The sequence below is a fragment of the Thalia democratica genome, chromosome 9, assembly GCF_965202585.1.
Source record: "Thalia democratica chromosome 9, ktThaDemo2.hap1.1, whole genome shotgun sequence".
In the NCBI taxonomy this organism is placed as follows: Eukaryota; Metazoa; Chordata; class Thaliacea; order Salpida; family Salpidae; genus Thalia; species Thalia democratica.
This window is the reverse complement of record NC_139173.1, coordinates 1-10,000: the sequence shown is the minus strand read 5'-3', so window position 1 is coordinate 10,000 and position 10,000 is coordinate 1. Positions and strand designations below refer to the sequence as shown.

The 10,000-nt window shown below is 30.4% G+C and overlaps 3 non-coding genes across 3 annotated transcripts; all 3 read left to right on the top strand.

Annotated features, from left to right (window-relative positions):
* Window positions 1–1,604: 1,604 nt before the first annotated feature.
* On the top strand, window positions 1,605–1,723 carry LOC145845279 (5S ribosomal RNA). Its single transcript, XR_014370324.1, has one exon. It is a non-coding gene; the product is annotated as a 5S ribosomal RNA (ribosomal RNA).
* A 2,642-nt stretch (window positions 1,724–4,365) lies between these two features.
* On the top strand, window positions 4,366–4,484 carry LOC145845265 (5S ribosomal RNA). Its single transcript, XR_014370311.1, has one exon. It is a non-coding gene; the product is annotated as a 5S ribosomal RNA (ribosomal RNA).
* A 3,650-nt stretch (window positions 4,485–8,134) lies between these two features.
* LOC145845266 (small subunit ribosomal RNA) lies at window positions 8,135–9,943 on the top strand. Its single transcript, XR_014370312.1, has one exon. It is a non-coding gene; the product is annotated as a small subunit ribosomal RNA (ribosomal RNA).
* Window positions 9,944–10,000: the final 57 nt, after the last annotated feature.

Below are 10,000 nucleotides of genomic sequence, written 5' to 3'. Positions count from 1 at the left end.
TCGTAGGTTTTTTCACAGAATATGTTATTTTCATTTTAGTTGATGTTTTTATTTTGTGTTTTATTTTTTAATGTACTTATTGGGTGCTGAAAGAGCCATAAAAACCTCATAATCGAACAATCTACCGAAATATTAATAATATTGAAAAATTTAAATTTCGAAATAACCTACCTACGGTTAATCTACACGCGTTTAGAAGCCGTAAAAAAATATTTTCGACTTTGTAATGGACCAAACAAAAAATATAGAAAAAATTATCGAAAAAAAAATCTTTTAAAACTTACCTTACGTTAGTCCTTATGCGTTGCGAAGCTCAAAAAAAATATTTTCGACCTTATAATAGAACAAACAAAGAAAATAGAAAAATTTTCCAAAAAAATAAAAAGTCGAAATTCGAAAAAAGAAGAAAAGTGGTCCTTTTCTAGGAGTTTTTTATTCCCAAAAAATGGGTCGATGTCCCCGTAACCCCTAAAAAAAGGGGGTCGAAATAACATTTTTTCATCATGCTTCAAATGGGCTGAAAAATTTTTTACGGGGTCTCTGGACCAAACAAAAACGATCTGTCGAGTCAGAATTCCGAAAATCGAAAATTCCCGAAATTTCTGTACTTAAGAGGCGGGGCGCCCACTATCGACAAAAGTGTGCCAAAACCCACAAACGTTGTGTTACGCGCGCTAAGATAAATACAAGCCTGATTGCTGAAAATGTATTCTATTTGAATAAGGTAAGTATCAACACCAAGGAAGTAATTCCTTTATTATAAACTCATACTCTGACATTGCGCTAATATTGCTCGTGAATTGTTATTTAGTTTAAAAATATAATTTATATTACTTTTATTTTATTTTAATTCTATATAATAACTATTTTATATTTTTATTAAAAAATTTCTTGTTTAGTTTCTAAGCAACCACAGTTACGTTTATATGTTTAATTCTATTGTATTCTATATTTATCGATAATTTAATAAATGTTTTAAAAGACTATTCTGGTTTTCCACGCTCTCTTCAAAAATGTGAGTTCTTTTAATTCTTCCGCTTAATTATTCATTTTAAAGTAAAACAACTAGTTATACATATTATTATATTATAATGTATGTGTATTATATACTATTATTTTATAACATAAACATAGTTGAGTTATTGAATTAAACGTCAAATATTTTATTACCTAAAATTAAGTTAATCGTAAAATCTGATGTAGTATGAGATATTCTTTAGAAACTAACTATAAATATTCTTGAAGTAAAACAATACCATCTATAAATAGAACAATGAGAAATAGTAAAACAAACTAAACACAACATGTTTATTTTAACAATATTTTTTATTTAGTTTAATCACTTAATAAACTTTACTTCTAATTATCATAGTATTTAATATAGAATATAGTTAACAATCTTTTAAACAAAGTCTTAAATAAAGTTACAGGGAGTAATTGTAATTAAAACACCAAAAAAATAGGTTTTAATAAAAAAAATACTTACATCAAGTTAAAACTTTATAAGGATTAATTTTAAAATATCAAATTGATTGTAAATCAAGTGCAAATAGGTTTTTTAAACAAACCGAAGGGTTTATAAAGGCTTGTAAACGCTCTCAAACGCCTACGACCATACCACACTGAGCACACCCCATCTCGTCCGATCTGGGAAGTTAAGCAGTGTCGGGCGTGGTTAGTACTTAGATGGGTGACCGCTTGGGAATACCACGTGCCGTAGGCTTTTGCTTTTTGAATTCATCTTTTTTGTACTATTTTTCTTTCTGACCTATTTATACTTATTACTCGTTTATTTACATTTCTTTAACGCTTAAAAGAAAAGTAAATTCTAGTTATTAGCAAATAAAAACTCAAGCCAATCAGATAACGTTATTTGCTGTTTAAACCAATTAGAGCGCTAAAAAAGTGGTTTGACCAGTTTGAGATATCGAAAAAATAATGGCACCATCTTGTAGAGTACAATTTTCTGAGTTGAAATTAATACAATTAGTCTTTTATACTAAAACTTTAAAGTTTTTTTGTCCAAAAACAAATAAAAGCGTGGCTACTTGAAAAATCAAACGAAAATAAATTTTGCACTTTTGTATTGTGAGTCATAATAAGTTATTTACTGTTACCAACAGATACTAGCAAAAGCTTTTTAAAGTTTTGTATTAACTTAATGTATTTGTAATTACTTTTACTTAATAGAAACTATTGAATTACGTTTACTTAGTTTACTTTTGTATGTGTATTAAATATATAGCAATTTTGTTTGAACTTAAATAAGGACTATTAAACTATTAAAAGAAAACTATCAAAGTTTACTAACTCAAAAGCTAAATCTTAGTTTTATTGTTATAAACATTTATGTTGTAATTTACTAATAACTAAATGAGTTTATTTCAAACAAAAAGAATTAAATAATGTTATGTTATGTCAAGCCTACTATATGAGGTATATAGGTATATAAGGTATACAAGCTTATGTTTGAAAATTATAATAATAAAAATAAAAATAAATATTTAGTTGGTAAAATTTGTATGTTTTAATATGCTTTGAAATTAGAGTTAGTATAGAAGTTTTTTTTTAAATATAATAAATATAAATTTAGTAACTGTTAGTTTTATACTTTAATAAAAGAAATATGGTTAACAAGTAAGTTAAAAATGAAAGAAGCATAAAAAAACACACTAATTAACTGCTTATTCAATAGTTTGATTATTTAATTATTTTTCTGTTATATAGTTTAATCGTATTGTATAAAAAATACAGAGGTTTAAAGTAAGTTTGAATAAAAATAAAACAAAACATATAAAATAAGCATTAGTTCAAATACATAGTTTTTTTTTTCTAAGAAAATTTAATTCTTTAATAATAAGTAGTAATTTAAATAAAAAATAATACAAATAAAGTTGTACAATATATATACAATAGTTTGTCAAACTAGGCAAACACTACTAGGCAAAAAACAAACTAGGCAAAAAACCTACAAAGTAGGCCACCACTACAATCCAATGTTCCAACTGGAAATTCAATGAGATCGTTACTGTACTTGTGATGAACGTTGATAATCCCCAAGATTGTAAGTCGAAGGCCTTACCCAACCTAACCAGCGCACTGGTTTTCTTACAACTGAATTAATCAACATTTAATATTGAATATAATCATTATTGATAGATAGAGGAATGTTGACAATCAACAACAGATTGTAGGTCAAAGGCATTACTCGACCCAAGTACCCACAACCTAGATTGAACAACATTTATTAGATAGATTTGTTTATTGATAGATAGAGGAATATTGTCAATCCACAACAGATTGTAAGTCAAAGGCATTACTCGACCCAAGTACCCACAACCTAGATTGAACAACATTTGTTAGATAGATTAGTTAGATAGATAAATAGTACAGTATAATCTCAAAGAATTTGAAGCCCGAACATTGAACGATAGTGGTGTTTCGTGACGACTAGCGGGATTCGATCTCTCAACCTTCTGCTTATGAGTCAGCTGATAAGACCACTGACCCACCGCGCCACGACAAAGATAAAGAAATATTTTGCTATATAAATAGGTTGATTTTTCAGTGAACTTCAAGTGTCAATTTTTCAGTGTCAATTACAGTGAACTTCAAGTAAGATATACAACAGTATATATATTTCCGAGTCTGACTTTGAGTACTTTTTATATATTATTAACAAGATTTTTTAGGAGTAATATCTGTTTAGTTCTTTAATATATCTTTAAAATAATAATATTTTTTAAGGTGTTTAAAACTTTTAGAAGCTGTATGTAATGTCTTTTAGTTTAATAGTTCTTTAAATTAGTAAAAAAAAAATAAGCATGGTTGAGTTATCAAATTAAACAAAATAGAACGTCAAGTATTTAATTACTAAAATTAATTTAATTAAAAAAAAATCTCAGGTAATCTAAAATGTCAGGAATTATTTAAAAATAAATATAAATTTAAAACTTATTATATTGAAAAGATTGATGAATAATACTCTTGAATGTATGAAATGTTTGTATTTGTAATGCAATAACATAAATGGATAGATCAATGACAAATTGTAAACATATTGTATTATTTTATTTTACGATTTTATTTTATTTATTTAATAATTCAATAAACTTTACTTCTACTTGTCCTGGTCTTAGGTAATTTATAGATAACAATAATTTAAACAAACACTTTTGTACAGTTACAATACAGTTTTAGTACAGTTTGGGAGTAACTGTTGATTAAAAAAACAAAAAAAAAGTTAATTCAGGTTAAAATTTTATAAGGAATAATTTTAAAATATCAAATCGATTGTAAATCAAGTGCAAATAGGTTTTTTAAACAAACCGAAGGGTTTATAAAGGCTTGTAAACGCTTTCAAACGCCTACGACCATACCACACTGAGCACACCCCATCTCGTCCGATCTGGGAAGTTAAGCAGTGTCGGGCGTGGTTAGTACTTAGATGGGTGACCGCTTGGGAATACCACGTGCCGTAGGCTTTTGCTTTTTGAATTCATCTTTTTTGTACTATTTTTCTTTCTGACCTATTTATACTTATTACTCGTTTATTTACATTTCTTTAACGCTTAAAAGAAAAGTAAATTCTAGTTATTAGCAAATAAAAACTCAAGCCAATCAGATAACGTTATTTGCTGTTTAAACCAATTAGAGCGCTAAAAAAGTGGTTTGACCAGTTTGAGATATCGAAAAAATAATGGCACCATCTTGTAGAGTACAATTTTCTGAGTTAAAATTAATACAATTAGTCTTTTATACTAAAACTTTAAAGTCTTTTTGTCCACAAACAAATAAAAGCGTGGCTACTTGAAAAATCAAACGAAAATAAATTTTGCACTTTTGTATTGTGAGTCATAATAAGTTATTTACTGTTACCAACAGATACTAGCAAAAGCTTTTTAAAGTTTTGTATTAACTTAATGTATTTGTACTTAGTTTAAATTAATAGAGTTTATTTGGTTTACTTTATTATGTGTATTGAATGTGCTAGTATCTAAAAATAAATACAACTAAAACAAAACAAACAAGGAGAGTACTTGAATAGAACCAACACAATTTACAGACCAGTTGTGTACTAAATTTAAAGAAATTCTGAATAGTGAATATGCAATTATTATTATAAGTTCAAAATTCACTTTAATTTAAATTAATGTATTTTGTAAATTGGTTTTATTTAATAGATAGTAGTGAATTACTTTATTTAATTTACTTTAGTATGTGTTGTATAACTTAATTTAAACCAGAAGCAAAACGGGATTATACTTTCAATAAACTACACAATTTACAGACCAGTTGTGTACTAAATAAAAAGCTATTGTGAATAGTGAATATGCAATTATTATTATAAGTTTATAAGTTCACAGTTTACAAAAGCTTTACAATTTAGTTATTATTTTGTTCATATTTGCATATCTAATTTATGAAAAGTTAGTGTTATGTGTTTTGGCTTTTTAATTTCTTTATTTGTACAACTGTTAGTTTTATATTCTAAAGAAACATTTTTAAATAAATATGTTTAACAAGTAACTTAAAAATAGAAGAAATATATTGTATATATTGAACTATTTATATTTATTCTAGCTATTTGCTTAGTGTATTTATTAATGTGATTATTTTATTTTGTTGTTTGTCTTATAGTTTAATCGTATTGTGTTGAAATATATATAACAAATACAGAGGTTTAAAGTAAGTTTAAATGAAAATAAAATAAGACATATAGTTGAAATATAAGTTTAAAAAAATATTTTTTTTTATTTCTTTGTTTGTTTGATTGTTTGTTTATTATATAATCGCGACGTTTCATTTTATTACTTTTAAGCATACTAAATATAATAATAGGTATAGTTAGAGGAAAAATTCAATTAGTTTCTAATGTAATAAAAAAGTTTATTTCCACAAATAAATAAATACCTGAAAAATCAAATGAAAAATAAATTTCGCACTCTTGTATTGTGAGTCATAATAGGTTATTTACTGTTACCAACAGATACAAGCGAAGGCTTTTTAAAGTTCTTGTATTTGTATTGTTATTTGTACTTAGTTTTATTAAAATGACAGTATTGATGGTTACGTTTATTAAGTATGTTTATTTAACGTTATGTAACTCAAGTAAAACCAGAAGCAAATAAGGAGACTACTTTCAATAAACTACACAATTTACATACCAATTGTATACTAAACTTAAAGCTATTCTATTCTATTTTATTCTTGATAGTTATTTTAAAGTTATTAAATTATACAAATGTATTTTGTAAAGTAGTTTTATAAAGTTACTATAGTTTATTTAACTTACTATAGTATGTGTTATATAACTTTAATTAAACTAGAAGCAAAAAGGGAGACTACTTTAAATAAACTACACAATTTATTGTTATATATAACTCTAATAAAACCAGAAGCAAAAAGGGAGACTACTTTAAATGAACTACACAAATTAAAATTATATTATTATTTATAAATCAATCGTGTTGTGTTTCAAAATAAATTTTTCAAATAATGTTTTACAAGTATTTATCAGTTATTTAGTTTTCTTTTTATAGTTTAGCCGTATTGTTTTATTTATTTGTTATTATCTTTATTTAATTGTTTGCTTATTATATTTATCGCCATGTGCTTAAAAAATAAAACAACTATATAGATTTAAAAAGTAAGTTTAAATAAAAATAAAATGAAACATATAAAATAAGTTTATGATTTTTTTTTCATTATTATTATTTTTATTTCATTGTTTGTTTATTATATCTATCGCGATGTGCTTAAAAAATAAAACAACTATAAAGGTTTAAAAAGTAATTTTAAATAAAGATAAAATGAAACATATAAAATAAGCTTATGTTTGATTTTTTATTTTATTTTTATTTAATTGTTTGCTTATTATATTTATCGCGATGTGCTTAAAAGAATAGAACAAATACAAAGGTTTAAGTTGTAAGTTTTAAATAAAATAAAATGAAACATACAAAATAAGCTTATGATTTATTATTATTATTATTATTATTATTTTTATTTCATTGTTTGTTTATTATATCTATCGCGATGTGCTTAAAAAATAAAACAATTATAAAGGTTTAAAAGGAAGTTTAAATAAAGATAAAATGAAACATATAAAATAAGCTTTTGTTTGATTTTTTTATTTTATTTTTATTTATTTTTATTTAATTGTTTGTTTATTATATTTATCGCGATCTGCTTAAAAAAATAAAACGAGTATTAAGGTTTGAAAGGTAAGTTTAAATAAAAATAAAATGAAACATATAAAATAAGCATATGTTTTTTTTTTTTTTTTTATTATTATTATTATTTTCATTCAATTTTTTGTTTATTATATTTATCGCAATGTGCTTAAAACGATAAAACAAGTATAAAGATTTAAAAAGTAAGTTTAAATAAAAAATAATACAAATAAAGTTTATTTATAATAAACAAACATATTTAAAACATTAAAAAAAGTAGTTTATATATATTATTTTTTATTTATTTCTTTTAAACATATTAAATAAAGTATAAAAAAAGTATTAAAACATTTAAACGTAGCATAAATAAGCTTAAAACATTAAAATAATTGAAAAGAAACAAACAAATTGAAAAAAATCGGCAAAAAAAGTTCAACAGCAACATTTGAGCATCATACACGTATGCATTACTTTACACTAGTGAGAGAGACGTGTTTGTGCGTTCGGTCGACTTGGCGAGAAAGCGGGCTTAAAGCATTACTGTTTAGCACCCGAGGCGCGGCTATTGCAGCGGCGGCGAACGTGCTATGTAAACGCATTGGAGCAGCGTATGAAAAACTACAAGCGTCCAGCGGCGGTAGGCTTATAGCTTTGCGAAGTCGTCGAGACGAGTAGCCGACGCAGGCAGGCACGGCTCGAGGCGGGTAACTGCAGCAGACAGATGGCGTGTTGCTGCTGACGAGTTAACCGGCAGAAGGCAAACGGTTGGTCGGGAGAAAGAACAGTCAGTTGTATAGCTGCATGCTGCAGTCGACGCGGGCTGGCGCTTTAAACAGCAAAAGGCCGGCGCCGACTTTCAGTAACGTTCGCAAGGCTTTTAAGCCGAGTGATAGAAAAGGTCTGTATTTATACAGTAAAAACGCTCAGTCGAGCAACGGGTTTAAACGCCCTCGGATAGTTATCTGGTTGATCCTGCCAGTAGTCATATGCTTGTCTCAAAGATTAAGCCATGCAAGTGTAAGTACGAGCTCACGTACAGTGAAACTGCGAATGGCTCATTAAATCAGTTATGGTTCATTTGATTGTACGCTTTTACATGGATAACTGTGGCAATTCTAGAGCTAATACATGCGTAAAGCGCCGAACTGACGTGAGGCGCGCATTTATCAGACCAAAACTAACCGGCTTTCGGGTCGTTACAATGGTGACTCTGGATAAGCTTGCGGATCGCACGGCCTAGTGCTGGCGACATCTCATTAAAGCAACTGCCCTATCAACTATCGTCGGTACGGTATCGGCCTACCGAGGTTGTAACGGGTGACGGAGAATCAGGGTTCGATTCCGGAGAGGGAGCCTGAGAAACGGCTACCACATCCAAGGAAGGCAGCAGGCGCGCAAATTACCCATTCCCGGCTCGGGGAGGTAGTGACGAAAAATAACAATGCAGACCTCGTACGAGGTCCTGCAATTGGAATGAGTACACTTTAAACTTTTTAACGAGTATCCATTGGAGGGCAAGTCTGGTGCCAGCAGCCGCGGTAATTCCAGCTCCAAAAGTGTATATTTAAGTTGTTGCGGTTGAAAAGCTCGTAGTTGGATATAGGGACGGCGAGGTTGGTCGGTCGAAAGGCTAGCACTGGCCTCGTTGTTCTTGTTGGTCGGTGCCTTCGCGGTGCTCTTAACTGAGTGTTGCGGTGGTCCGGCAAGTTTACCTTGAAAAAAATTAGAGTGTTCAAAGCAGGCTTTACGCTTGTATAATGTTGCATGGAATAATGGAATAGGACCTCGGTTCTATTTTGTTGGTTTTCGGAGCACGAGGTAATGATTAATAGGAACGGACGGGGGCATCCGTACTGTGCCGTTAGAGGTGAAATTCTTGGATCGGCGCAAGACGAACGACTGCGAAAGCATTTGCCAAGAATGTTTTCTTTAATCAAGAGCGAAAGTCAGAGGTTCGAAGACGATCAGATACCGTCCTAGTTCTGACCTTAAACGATGCCGACTAGCGATCGGGCAGTGTCGAACTTAAGAACTGTCCGGCAGCTTCCGGGAAACCAAAGTCTTTGGGTTCCGGGGGAAGTATGGTTGCAAAGCTGAAACTTAAAGGAATTGACGGAAGGGCACCACCAGGAGTGGAGCCTGCGGCTTAATTTGACTCAACACGGGAAATCTCACCCGGCCCGGACACAGCGAGGATTGACAGATTGAGAGCTCTTTCTTGATTCTGTGGGTGGTGGTGCATGGCCGTTCTTAGTTGGTGGAGCGATTTGTCTGGTTAATTCCGATAACGAACGAGACTCTTACTTGCTAAATAGCTGCTCGACCCATTGGGTCGGAGACAACTTCTTAGAGGGACTAGTGGCGTTTAGCCACACGAGATTGAGCAATAACAGGTCTGTGATGCCCTTAGATGTTCGGGGCCGCACGCGCGCTACACTGACCGGATCATCGTGTGTTCCCTAGGCCGAAAGGTCCGGGTAATCCGTTGAACCCCGGTCGTGCTAGGGATAGGGACTTGCAATTGTTTCCCTTGAACGAGGAATTCCCAGTAAGCGCGAGTCATTAGCTTGCGTTGATTACGTCCCTGCCCTTTGTACACACCGCCCGTCGCTACTACCGATTGAATGGTTTAGTGAGGTCCTCCGATTGAGCCTGGTACGTGCGGCAACGCACTCGCCGGTGTTCGAAAAGACGATCGAACTTGATCATTTAGAGGAAGTAAAAGTCGTAACAAGGTTTCCGTAGGTGAACCTGCGGAAGGATCATTAACGAATCGAAATTTGATTTCAAGCGACGTCTCTTCTTCGAAGGGACCGAGCCCTGTA